Below are 10,398 nucleotides of genomic sequence, written 5' to 3' on the forward strand. Positions count from 1 at the left end.
TGTGTGTGACAATGCACATATTAGCAGCTGCATGGGGTGCCATTAAAAATAGTGCCTGCTTAAGGACAGCACGTTTCTGCGGGTGTTGAGAAAATACGTAATTTTGCATTTGTCCCTGACAGGCACAGAGTGAGCATGTAGCCTTTCTGAGTGCATGCAGTTTATTAGGCTGGGTTCATATTACTGTGGGTCAGGAACCTGCAGAAAAATCGTACACGTTCCTAACCCTCAGGCAAGTGCATGTGTGCTACTCTTCATCAGACACACGGGGTTTCATTATTTTGTCAATGGCAACCCCTTGCATTGGCAAATGTGGTGTGTTTTTGTGCATACCAAACTGCATGGTGCCACAATACCATGTGGTGCGATTTAAAAAGGGAAAAAAGGATCAAGGAATTCTTTCCTTGCATTTCTTGGGGTAGGGCAGCCCATTGAAATGAATGGGCAGTCTACACACAGAACGCAGGTCGCAATAGTATGAATCAGGGCTTAGGGCCTCTTCACATCAATGGCGGTGCGGGAACGAGCACTGAAGTGGGAACGCGCTGCTGTCTGCAGGTGCATGGGTGTCATTCATTTAATGTTGATGGCCACCAAACCGCATGGTAGAGCAGCGCTTAAAGGTCGTGCCTGCTGTACTTTTTCGTGTTCCCGCATATCTGGTAGCCCACTAAAATGAATAGGCTGTCAAAACTATGAGCACACGAACGCCCCCCTTTATGGTGTGAACCGCCCCTTAATTGAGGTGACTGCGCAAATGTTCCATCCCTCCCCCTCTCCACCCAAAACTGAAAAATTACATTGTTTTTTTCTTCTACTTCTTGCAGACAGGTTCACTTTACAAACAATGTTCTTCCTGTTATTTAACCATTTGCCAACTGTAGGCCATCATATTTTATGCTACTTTACTCCTGCCTGTACTGTATTACAATCTCTCATGTCTCACATAACAGTGATTTAGTGGAATGTCCGTGGCCTTAAATCAGCAGTGAAATGGTCCCTGATGTTCAAATTTCTCCAGAGGTACAACCCTCATGTCTGCATATTACAGGAGACTCACCTCCAGATCAATGGTCTCCGGCGACCCTGGGTGGGCGCATTATCATGCCACCTACTCCAACTATTCCAGAGGTGTCAGTAGTTTAAACCGCAGGTGAGTACTGACCCAGATGGAAAGTATATTGTATTGCAATCAAATATTTATGATGAAAATGTGGTTATGGTGGGAGTGTACTATACCCCCCCTCAGCGTCTGTCACCACACTGAATAATATTATGCCACTGGTCTTGAGTTTTGATACCCCAGAAGTATTCTTGCTGGGTGATTTCAAAATGGTCCCTTGCCCAGAAATGGATAGACTGCGGGACGGGACGAGGGGTGCCTCTGCATTGGCTCAGTGGACATCCACTTTTGCCTTAGTGGATGTATGGCGTCATTTACATCTGGCTGCCAGGGAGTTTACTTGTCCCTCTGCTTCCTACAAATCCCTTTCGTGGATAGACTTGTCATATGCCTCAGTTGCCGGCCTTCGTTGGGTTGCAGATGCAAGTGTTCTCCCAAGAGGTGTCTCGGACCATGCTCCACTCAGCCTGACTCTCTCCCTCTCGCCCCACTCTGGTTCTAGGCTGTGGCGTCTGTCCCAGTTCTGGGTGACAGACGATAGAATACAGGAACCTATTACGGAGTCCCTGTTTACCTATTGGACTACAAATGGGGACAACAGACCTCCTACTGTGAGATGGGATTCGTTTAAGGCATGGGTCAGGGGTGCATACATCTCCAGAATTGCTATTCTCCAGAAAGAGGTGTTTCACTGCTTGGAGTTTCTGGAAACTGAGGCAGCTGGATTGGAGGCGGGGTATATCTCCTCAACGGACCCTGGATAGGTATCGGGCCTGGCAGTGAACCCTGAGACAAATATCCCTTCTTCGGGTGGACAACACTAAAAAATCCCTCTTTTACTCTCAACAAAAGGTCTTTTTGTCCCCATACTATTGCCCCACTGCCCCACAACTCACATTTCAAGTATCAGGGGGGAGAATGGCCAGGACATAGTGGCTCCGGATCTTGTTAATGAGCGCTTCACACAGTTCTATAGGGAACTTTATGAATCCAGGGTCACCTACTCCCACTGTGAGCTCAATTACTTCTTAGATACCATTAAACTCCCCACACTGGATTGGGAAATTGCAGGGGGAAGGACACTGGCATCAGACGGGCTCCCAGCTGAATTTTACTCCAACTTTGTGGACACTGTAACTCCTAAGCTGACGGTCCTCTTTTTGGACCTATCCTCCCTTGACACTGGTTGGCTGACTACTGTGATTGAAGCCCTGATTCATGTCGATCAGACGGGGTTCATGCCGGGTAAGGGAACAGACATAAACCTAAGACACTTATTTTTTAACCTCTCGATTCCACATGACAACCAGGGCACTAGGGTCATCACTTCCCTAGACGCAGAAAAAGCTTTTGATTCAGTGGAATGGGTCTACCTATGAGAGGTTCTGAAACTATATGGTTTTTGCCCCAAATTCCTTCCCTGGTTACAGATGCTCTATAGGGCTCCCAGGGCACGTGTCCGTACCAATGTTTAGCTGTCCCAGACGTTCTCTCTACATAGAGGTACGCGACAGGGATGCCCCTTGTCTCCCTCCTTATTTACTCTGGCCTTGGAACCCTTGGCTATCCTGATTAGGGAATCTTCTGAGGTCAGGGGATTGAGGGTGGGACGCTTGGAAGAGAAGTTGTCACTGTTTGCAGATGAGGTCTTACTTTACTTGAATGATGCGGGCCCGTCGCTCTCGGCTGCCCTCACTATATTTGACACATTTGGCTCATTCTCGGGCATACAGATTAATTGGTCCAAGTCTATCCTCTTCCCAATTGACGATCAGGTAATTAACTTAGCCCCCTCCTCACGGATAAATTTGGTAAAAATGATGCTTCTCCCAAAATTCAATTACATATTCCATAACTGTCCGATATGGGTTCCCACTTAATTCTTCAGAGAAATACATAGATGTCTGATTTTCTTTATTTGCAATGGGGCCTCCCCCCGTTTGGCTAAGGCTGCACTGTTTCTCCTTCCACAGTTGGGAGGTCTGGCACTACCTAATTTTAGGGTTTATTTCTGGGTGGCAGTACTGGTATCCACCTATTGGTGGTTCCAGAGTTCTAGAGCCAATGCAGCCACCTGTTTGGAGGCTGCCCTCTTGGGGTCCTTGTTGGATCTTCGCAATCTCATCTATAGGGGACCAAAGGCATAGCGAGCTCTCCCTGGGCCGAGATTCACATAGCGAATCTGGAAAACTGCGACACGACGTTTCCTCTTTCCGGGCCAGTTGTCTCCTGCCCAACCCCCCTGGGGCAACCCTGCACTCCCTCATTTCCGTACCATTCAGGATCCCCAGTTGTGGACGCGACATGGGATCAAGACTATTGGAGATATTATGCCCCTGGGTGCCCTCTTAAACTTCTCACAGTTGTCTCAGAGGTTCAATCTGTCGGGCTGGATGCTGTTCCAACATTTCCAGCTGCGACATGCTGCTGTGACCCAGTTCCCTCGGAATCCCATCCTCAAAGCTGATCCTATCGAGGACCTTTTAGCTCCTGGGGACCTAGATAAACCACTATCTGCACTTTATAGTGCTCTCTTTTGTACTAATATACCTAGAATGGAAAAGCTGTGGGAATACTGGATCTCTCTGCTGCCTTTGACACAGTGGACCACCCCCTCCTCCTCAATAAACTCCACTCCTTTGGTCTTCGTGACTGTACTCTTCGCTGGTTCTCATCCTACCTATCCCACCGCTCCTTCAGTGTCACTTACAACTCTACTTCCTCCTCTTCTCTTCCTTTGTCCTTTGGGGTCCCCCAAGGTTCTGTTCTTGGACCTCTCCTTTTCTAAATCTACGCCACCTCCCTGGGTCAGTTGATTGCCTCCCATGGCTTTAAATATCATCTCTATGCTGATGACACCCAAATTTATCTCTCCACCCCCAGCTCTCTCCATCTGTCTCCTCACGCATTACCAACCTACTAGCAGACATATCAGCCTGAATGTCACATCACTTCCTCAAACTCAACCTATCCAAAACCGAGCTCATGATATTTCCTCCCTCAGGTGCCACTTCCCCTGATTTCTCTGTCAATATCAACGGCTCAACTATCAACTTGTCCCCCAACGCCAAGGTCCTAGGTGTAATCCTGGACTCTGAACTAACCTTTCGGCCCCATATCCTATCGCTATCCAAAATTTGCCGCCTCAACCTCCGCAACATCTCCAAGATACGCCCCTTCCTAACCAATGTCACCACAAAGCTTCTAATGCACTCCCTGGTCATCTCTCGCCTCGACTACTGCAACTCTCTCCTCATTGGTTTACCTCTAAATAGGCTATCCCCACTTCAGCCCATCATGAACGCTGCTGCCAGGCTCATCCACCTCACAAACCACTCAGCGTCTGCCACACCCCTCTACAAATCTCTCCATTGGCTGCCACTCAGTCACCAAATTAAATTCAAGATACTAACTATAACTTACAAAGTCATCCACAACCTGGCCCCCAGCTACATCTCTAACTTAGTCTCAAAATACCAACCTAATCGTTCTCTTCACTCCACCCAAGACCTCCTGCTCTCAAACTCCCTTGTCACCTCATCCCATACTCGTCTTCAGGACTTCTCCAGAGCCTCTCCCATCCTCTGGAATGCTCTACCCCAATCTGTCCAATTTTCTCCTAATTTATACACTTTCAGACAATCCCTGAAAACTCATCTCTTCAGAGAAGCCTATCTGGCCCCCACCTAACAACTGTACATTTATCTTCTCAATCAGCACATCACCCATAGTTATTACCTCTTGTATCTCTTGACCTTTCCTCTTAGATTGTAAGCTCTAAGGAGCAGGGCCCTCTGATTCCTACTGTAGTAAAGTGTATTGTATTTGTACTGTCTACCCTCAAGTTGTAAAGCGCTACGTAAACTGTTGGCGCTATATAAATCCTATATTATAATAATAATAATACTGGAAGGAGGACATTCCCTCCCTAGACAGAGAGGACTGGGAAGATAGCCTAGAACAAGGTCCTTAGCTTGTAATTTCATCCCGAGATAAGCTGATCCAGGTTAAGTTTCTTCATCGGATCTATTACACTCCTGTAAGCTTGCAGAGAATGTTCCCCGAACGAGATCCTACCTGTCCCCACTGTCAACTCCAAGTGGGTTTATATATACATATGTTCTGGGAGTGCCCTTCCATAATGACATACTGGAAGGCGGTCTTTGATGAAATTAACCTCCAGCTACAACTTGACCTCATCCCTACTCCCTCTATGGCCTTATTGGGCATCCCTGATGACGACCAATGCTCCCATCACTCTAAGCTTCTCATAGCCTACCTCCTCTATTATGCCAAAAAGGAAATTTTACTGAAATGGTCGTCCCCAGACCAACCCGCGGTGTCCGATTGGGAGGCCATGGTAAACGCAGCCCTGCCCTTGTATAAAATGACCTATTCAAATAGGGGTTGTCATTAGAGATTTGAAAAAGTATGGTCCCCCTGGACATTGACCTGAACTCCCACTGGTGGGGGGGTTATGTCCTGGTGTCAGAGGTAATCTATTTTATGATACCACTATTTCCCCTTGGTGATACAAGCACATGCACTGTTTATTTGACTTGTGAAAGATTTATTGTCTGCAGAATTCAAACATACATACTGTTGTCTCTCTATATTGTGGTTCTGTTGTATCATTTCTGTTCAACCTGATAATGATGACAATCTGTCTCTTATATATGCTGTGAACAGTAATTTTCTCAATAAAGCACTTCTGTTTGTTAACAAACATGTCATACTTTTTTTTTTTGTTGTTTTTAACGAAGCTTTACAATCACTTTAACCACTTCCATACTGGGCCTCTTCTGATACTCCTCTCCTACATGCAAAAATCATACATTTTTTGCTAGAAAATTACTTAGAACCCCCAAACAGTATGCATATTTGTTTTAGCAGAAAACTCTAGGGCAGGGATATGCAACTAGCGGACCTCCAGCTGTTGCAAAACTACAATTCTCATCATGCCTCTGCCTCTGGGTGTCATGCTTGTGGCTGTCAGAGTCTTGCTATGCCTCATGGACCTGTAGTTCTGCAACAGCTGGAGGTCCGCTAATTACATATTCCTGGTCTAGGGCAGTGTTTCTCAACTCAGTCCTCAAGGCACCCCCAACAGGTCATGTTTCAGGCTTTCCATTATTTTGCACAGGTGATTTGATCAGTTTCACTGCCTTAGTAATTACCCACAGCGGTTTCATCTGAGGGAAATCCTGAAAACATGACCTGTTACGGCGCCTTGAGGACCGGAGTTGAGAAACACTGAGCTAGGGAATAAAATGTTGATCGTTGCAACTTTTTGCATCACACAGTATTTGCGCAGGAATTTTTCAAACGCGTTTTTGTTGGAAAACAAAACGTTTCATGCACAAAAAAAAACAAAAAACTGTATAACGTGAAAGATGATGTTACACCGAGTAAATAGATACCTAACATGTCAGGCTTTTAAAATTGCGCACACTCGTGGAATGGTGCCAAAAACTCTCCATAGGTGATGCTTTCATTTTTTTTTTACAGGTTACCAGTTTAGAGTTACAGAGGAGGTCTTGGGCTAGAATTAATTTCTCTTGCTCTAATGCACACGGCGATACCTTACATGTGTAATTTGAACACCGTTTACATATGTGGGGCGCGGCTTACACATGCGTTCGCTTCTGTACGCGAGCTCGAGAGGACGGGGTGCTTAAATTTTTTATTTTTTTTTGTTTATTTTACCTTTTATTTTTACACTTTCTCTTTAATTTTTTTTTTTTTTTTGATCATTGTTATTCCTATTACAAGGAATGTAAACATCCCTTGTAATAGGAATACTGTGTGACAGGTCCTCTTTATGGAGATATGTGGGGTCTATAAGACCCCAGATCTCTCCTTCAGGCTGGAAAGACCGAGATAAAAAAAAAAAAAAAATGAACTCTCTTTGCCTTTCCAGCCCAGTCCCCGGCTTTGTTTACATCCGCCGGCCTGGAAGTGACATCATAACGCCCAGGCCTCCGAGGGTCATAGAGATGAATGGAGACTGGGAAAATCTCTATGCTTAACTTCTGGCGGCGACAGATTCATTCTCCGGCTCGCCGGTAGAAGCACCCCCCCCTCCCGCCGCCTGTAAGAATGATCAAGCGGCTGAACTACCGCTATGATTGTCTTTATGTTGCAGAGAATTGCCGAAAAAAATGATATCTGAATGATGCCTGCAGCTCCACCCACATACCTCCCAACTTTTTGAGATGGGAATGAGGGACACCTATCAGCAAAAATATGTATGCATAGGACACACCCCTTGCCACGCCCCCTTAAAGTAGAATTGTACAAAAAAAAAACAAGATTGGTTAAACCCACAAGTGCTTTTTTTTTACCACTACTATTCCTTTATATTGGCGTTTGGAATTTACAAATGCAGCAATTAGAAATCAGATGAAAGGTTTAGCGCTGGGAAAACACTTTTTGATAGATAAAAGTGCATTTTATATACATCTATATAGATCAGACCAAAATGAGGGACAAATGAGGAGGAAAGAGGGACAGAGGGACATTGCTCCAAATCAGGGACAGTCCCTCGAAAATCAGGGACAGTTGGGAGCTATGTACACATCGTCATTCAGATATCCCCACTCAAAGTCCACAACGTCATATGACAACCTATGGGCGGGAACTGGTTTTAGAGCATCCCACCCCCCCCGTGCTTATGTGCACATGTGAACGCATACGTAAGTCCTACACACAATGTAAACGGCGATCGCACCACACATGTGAGGTATCACAACGAGCGTCAGAGCGAGAGCAATAATCCCAGTGCTAGACCTCCTCTGTAACTCTAAACTGGTAACCTGTAAAAAAAAAAAAAAATGAAAGCATCACCTATGGAGAGTTTTGGCACCATTCCACGAGTGTGCGCAATTTTAAAGCGTGACATTGGGTACTATATTAGGTTTGTGTGCAATAAAATTCATTAAATGTGTTTTTTTCCAATTAATTGTGTTTGAAAAACATTTAAATAAATTGCAACACCCACCATTTTATTCTCTAGGACCTCTGCTAAAAAAATAAATAAATATATATAAATGATTGGGGGGTTCTAAGTAATTTTCTAGCAAAAAATATTAATCTTTACATGTAGAAGTTCATATATTGTATTCTTCTGTATGGAGGCGCCCCCTGCAGTGTTCATTGGAACTGCAGGCAAGAGCACAGGATAAAATCAGAAGTGAATGAGATAATGTTGTGATCCTCCAAAGAAACAAAACTATCCTTAGTGTGATGCAATGTAATTATACACAGTATACCACAGCGCCACCTGCTGGACGGAATAAGGAAGCGACGCGGGCCGTGCTGTGATAACATTGCGGTGACATCGCCACCTAGCGAGCAAGGAAAAGAATGCCGCCGTCGTGTTAGTGTAGTGTAGTGGTGAAGTGGCCGATCCTCCTTGTGATGAGACAGCGCCACCTTTTCAAGGAAAAAAAAAAAAAAATACGCTGTGATGTGACCGCGAGCAGCGCCACCTAGCGGCGGCCGCTCTCGGTTAGATTGACAGGTGACGTGTAAGGGGCGGGGAAAGCGGGCAGAAGAGAAGCTTAGGGCGGCAGGGGCGTGTCCTTCCACATTGTAGAGTCACGTGTGAGGGAAACCCCGCCATCATGTGACAGTCTGGAGGCCAAAGAGACATGGAATCCCCGGGAATAGAGGAGGAAGAAGAGGACTGGGAGGGGGAGGAGCCACAACCACCCCTCTACACCCGAGAGCATGTAATAATACCCTCATCACCCCTCCCCCACACTGTACATTATATCCCTGCACCCTCCCCCCCATCCTGTACATTATATCCCTGCACCCCTCCCCCACACTGTACATTATATCCCTGCACCCCTCCCCCACACTGTACATTATATCCCTGCACCCCTCCCCCACACTGTACATTATATCCCTGCACCCCTCCCCCACACTGTCCATTATATCCTTTCACCCCTCCCCCCATCTTGACCATTATATCCCTGCACCCTCCCCCACCCTGTACATTATATCCCTGCACCCCTCCCCCACTCTGTACATTATATCCCTGCACCCCTCCCCCACACTATGCATTATATCCCTGCACCCCTCCCCCATCTTGACCATTATATCCCTGCACCCCTCCCCCCATCCTGTCCATTATATCCCTGCACCCCTCCCCATCCTGTCCATTATATCCCTGCACCCCCTCCCCCATCCTGTACATTATATCCCTGCACCCCTCCCCATCCTGTACATTATATCCCTGCACCCCTCCCCCCATCCTGTACATTATATCCTGCACCCCTCCCCCCATCTGTACATTATATCCCTGCACCCTCCCCCATCCTGTACATTATATCCCTGCACCCCTCCCCCCATCCTGTACATTATATCCCCTGCACCCCTCCCCCCATCCTGTACATTATATCCCTGCACCCCTCCACCCATCCTGTACATTATATCCCTGCACCCCTCCCCCCATCCTGTACATTATATCCCTGCACCCCTCCCCCACACTGTACATTATATCCCTGCACCCCTTATGAACTAACTGGGGTACACAATCTGCCTTTAAGTGAAGCTGCTGCTGTTTTGCTATTTATGATTATTTTGTCACCATGTCATGTCTCTCTATTCTCCAATCACTGTACATTATAACGCCTCACTGCAGGTAATAAAGGGAACTACAAATCAAGCAACTGATCAGCAGATTGCACTACTAAAGGCTGCTCCACCGATGCCAGGGATGCGTTCTTTCATATAATGCTTGGGAACAAAAGGATTGGGGCTCACTCACATCAGCCAATAGCACGGCCTCTGGTGTGTGTGCGTTTTTTTCACAAATCTTTAATGAACTATCACCAGCGACATTCTATTCATCTCAGAGGCGTCACGAGCAGTACTTTGTTCTCAGCACAGCCAGGAAACACGGCGTTTGTCTTGTCTATGTGTTGGGGCGTCCCTGGAAAAAGATGCCAGCATAGTGCCGGGGTACCCGGTGTGAGTGAGCCCTGCTGGTAACAAATCAAGAAAATCAAGTCATTCGGACAGGAACTGAAGACGATACAGATCCAGCAACTGCTCAGCAGATTGCGTAGCTTAATTCTGCAGCACCCAGTGGCTAGGATAAAGTAGCATGCACGTCTAAAGGGATGCTGCAGCAGCATTATGTGAAAGAACACATTTCTGGCATCCCTTTAGACATGCATACCACTTTATGCTGGGTGGGGGGGGGGGGAGTAGATCTGAAGTTCATCTTTTACAGTATGATTGTTATATTGCGTTCTGTTTAGTTT

The sequence above is a fragment of the Aquarana catesbeiana genome, linkage group LG01, assembly GCF_042186555.1.
Source record: "Aquarana catesbeiana isolate 2022-GZ linkage group LG01, ASM4218655v1, whole genome shotgun sequence".
Classification (NCBI taxonomy): domain Eukaryota; kingdom Metazoa; phylum Chordata; class Amphibia; order Anura; family Ranidae; genus Aquarana; species Aquarana catesbeiana.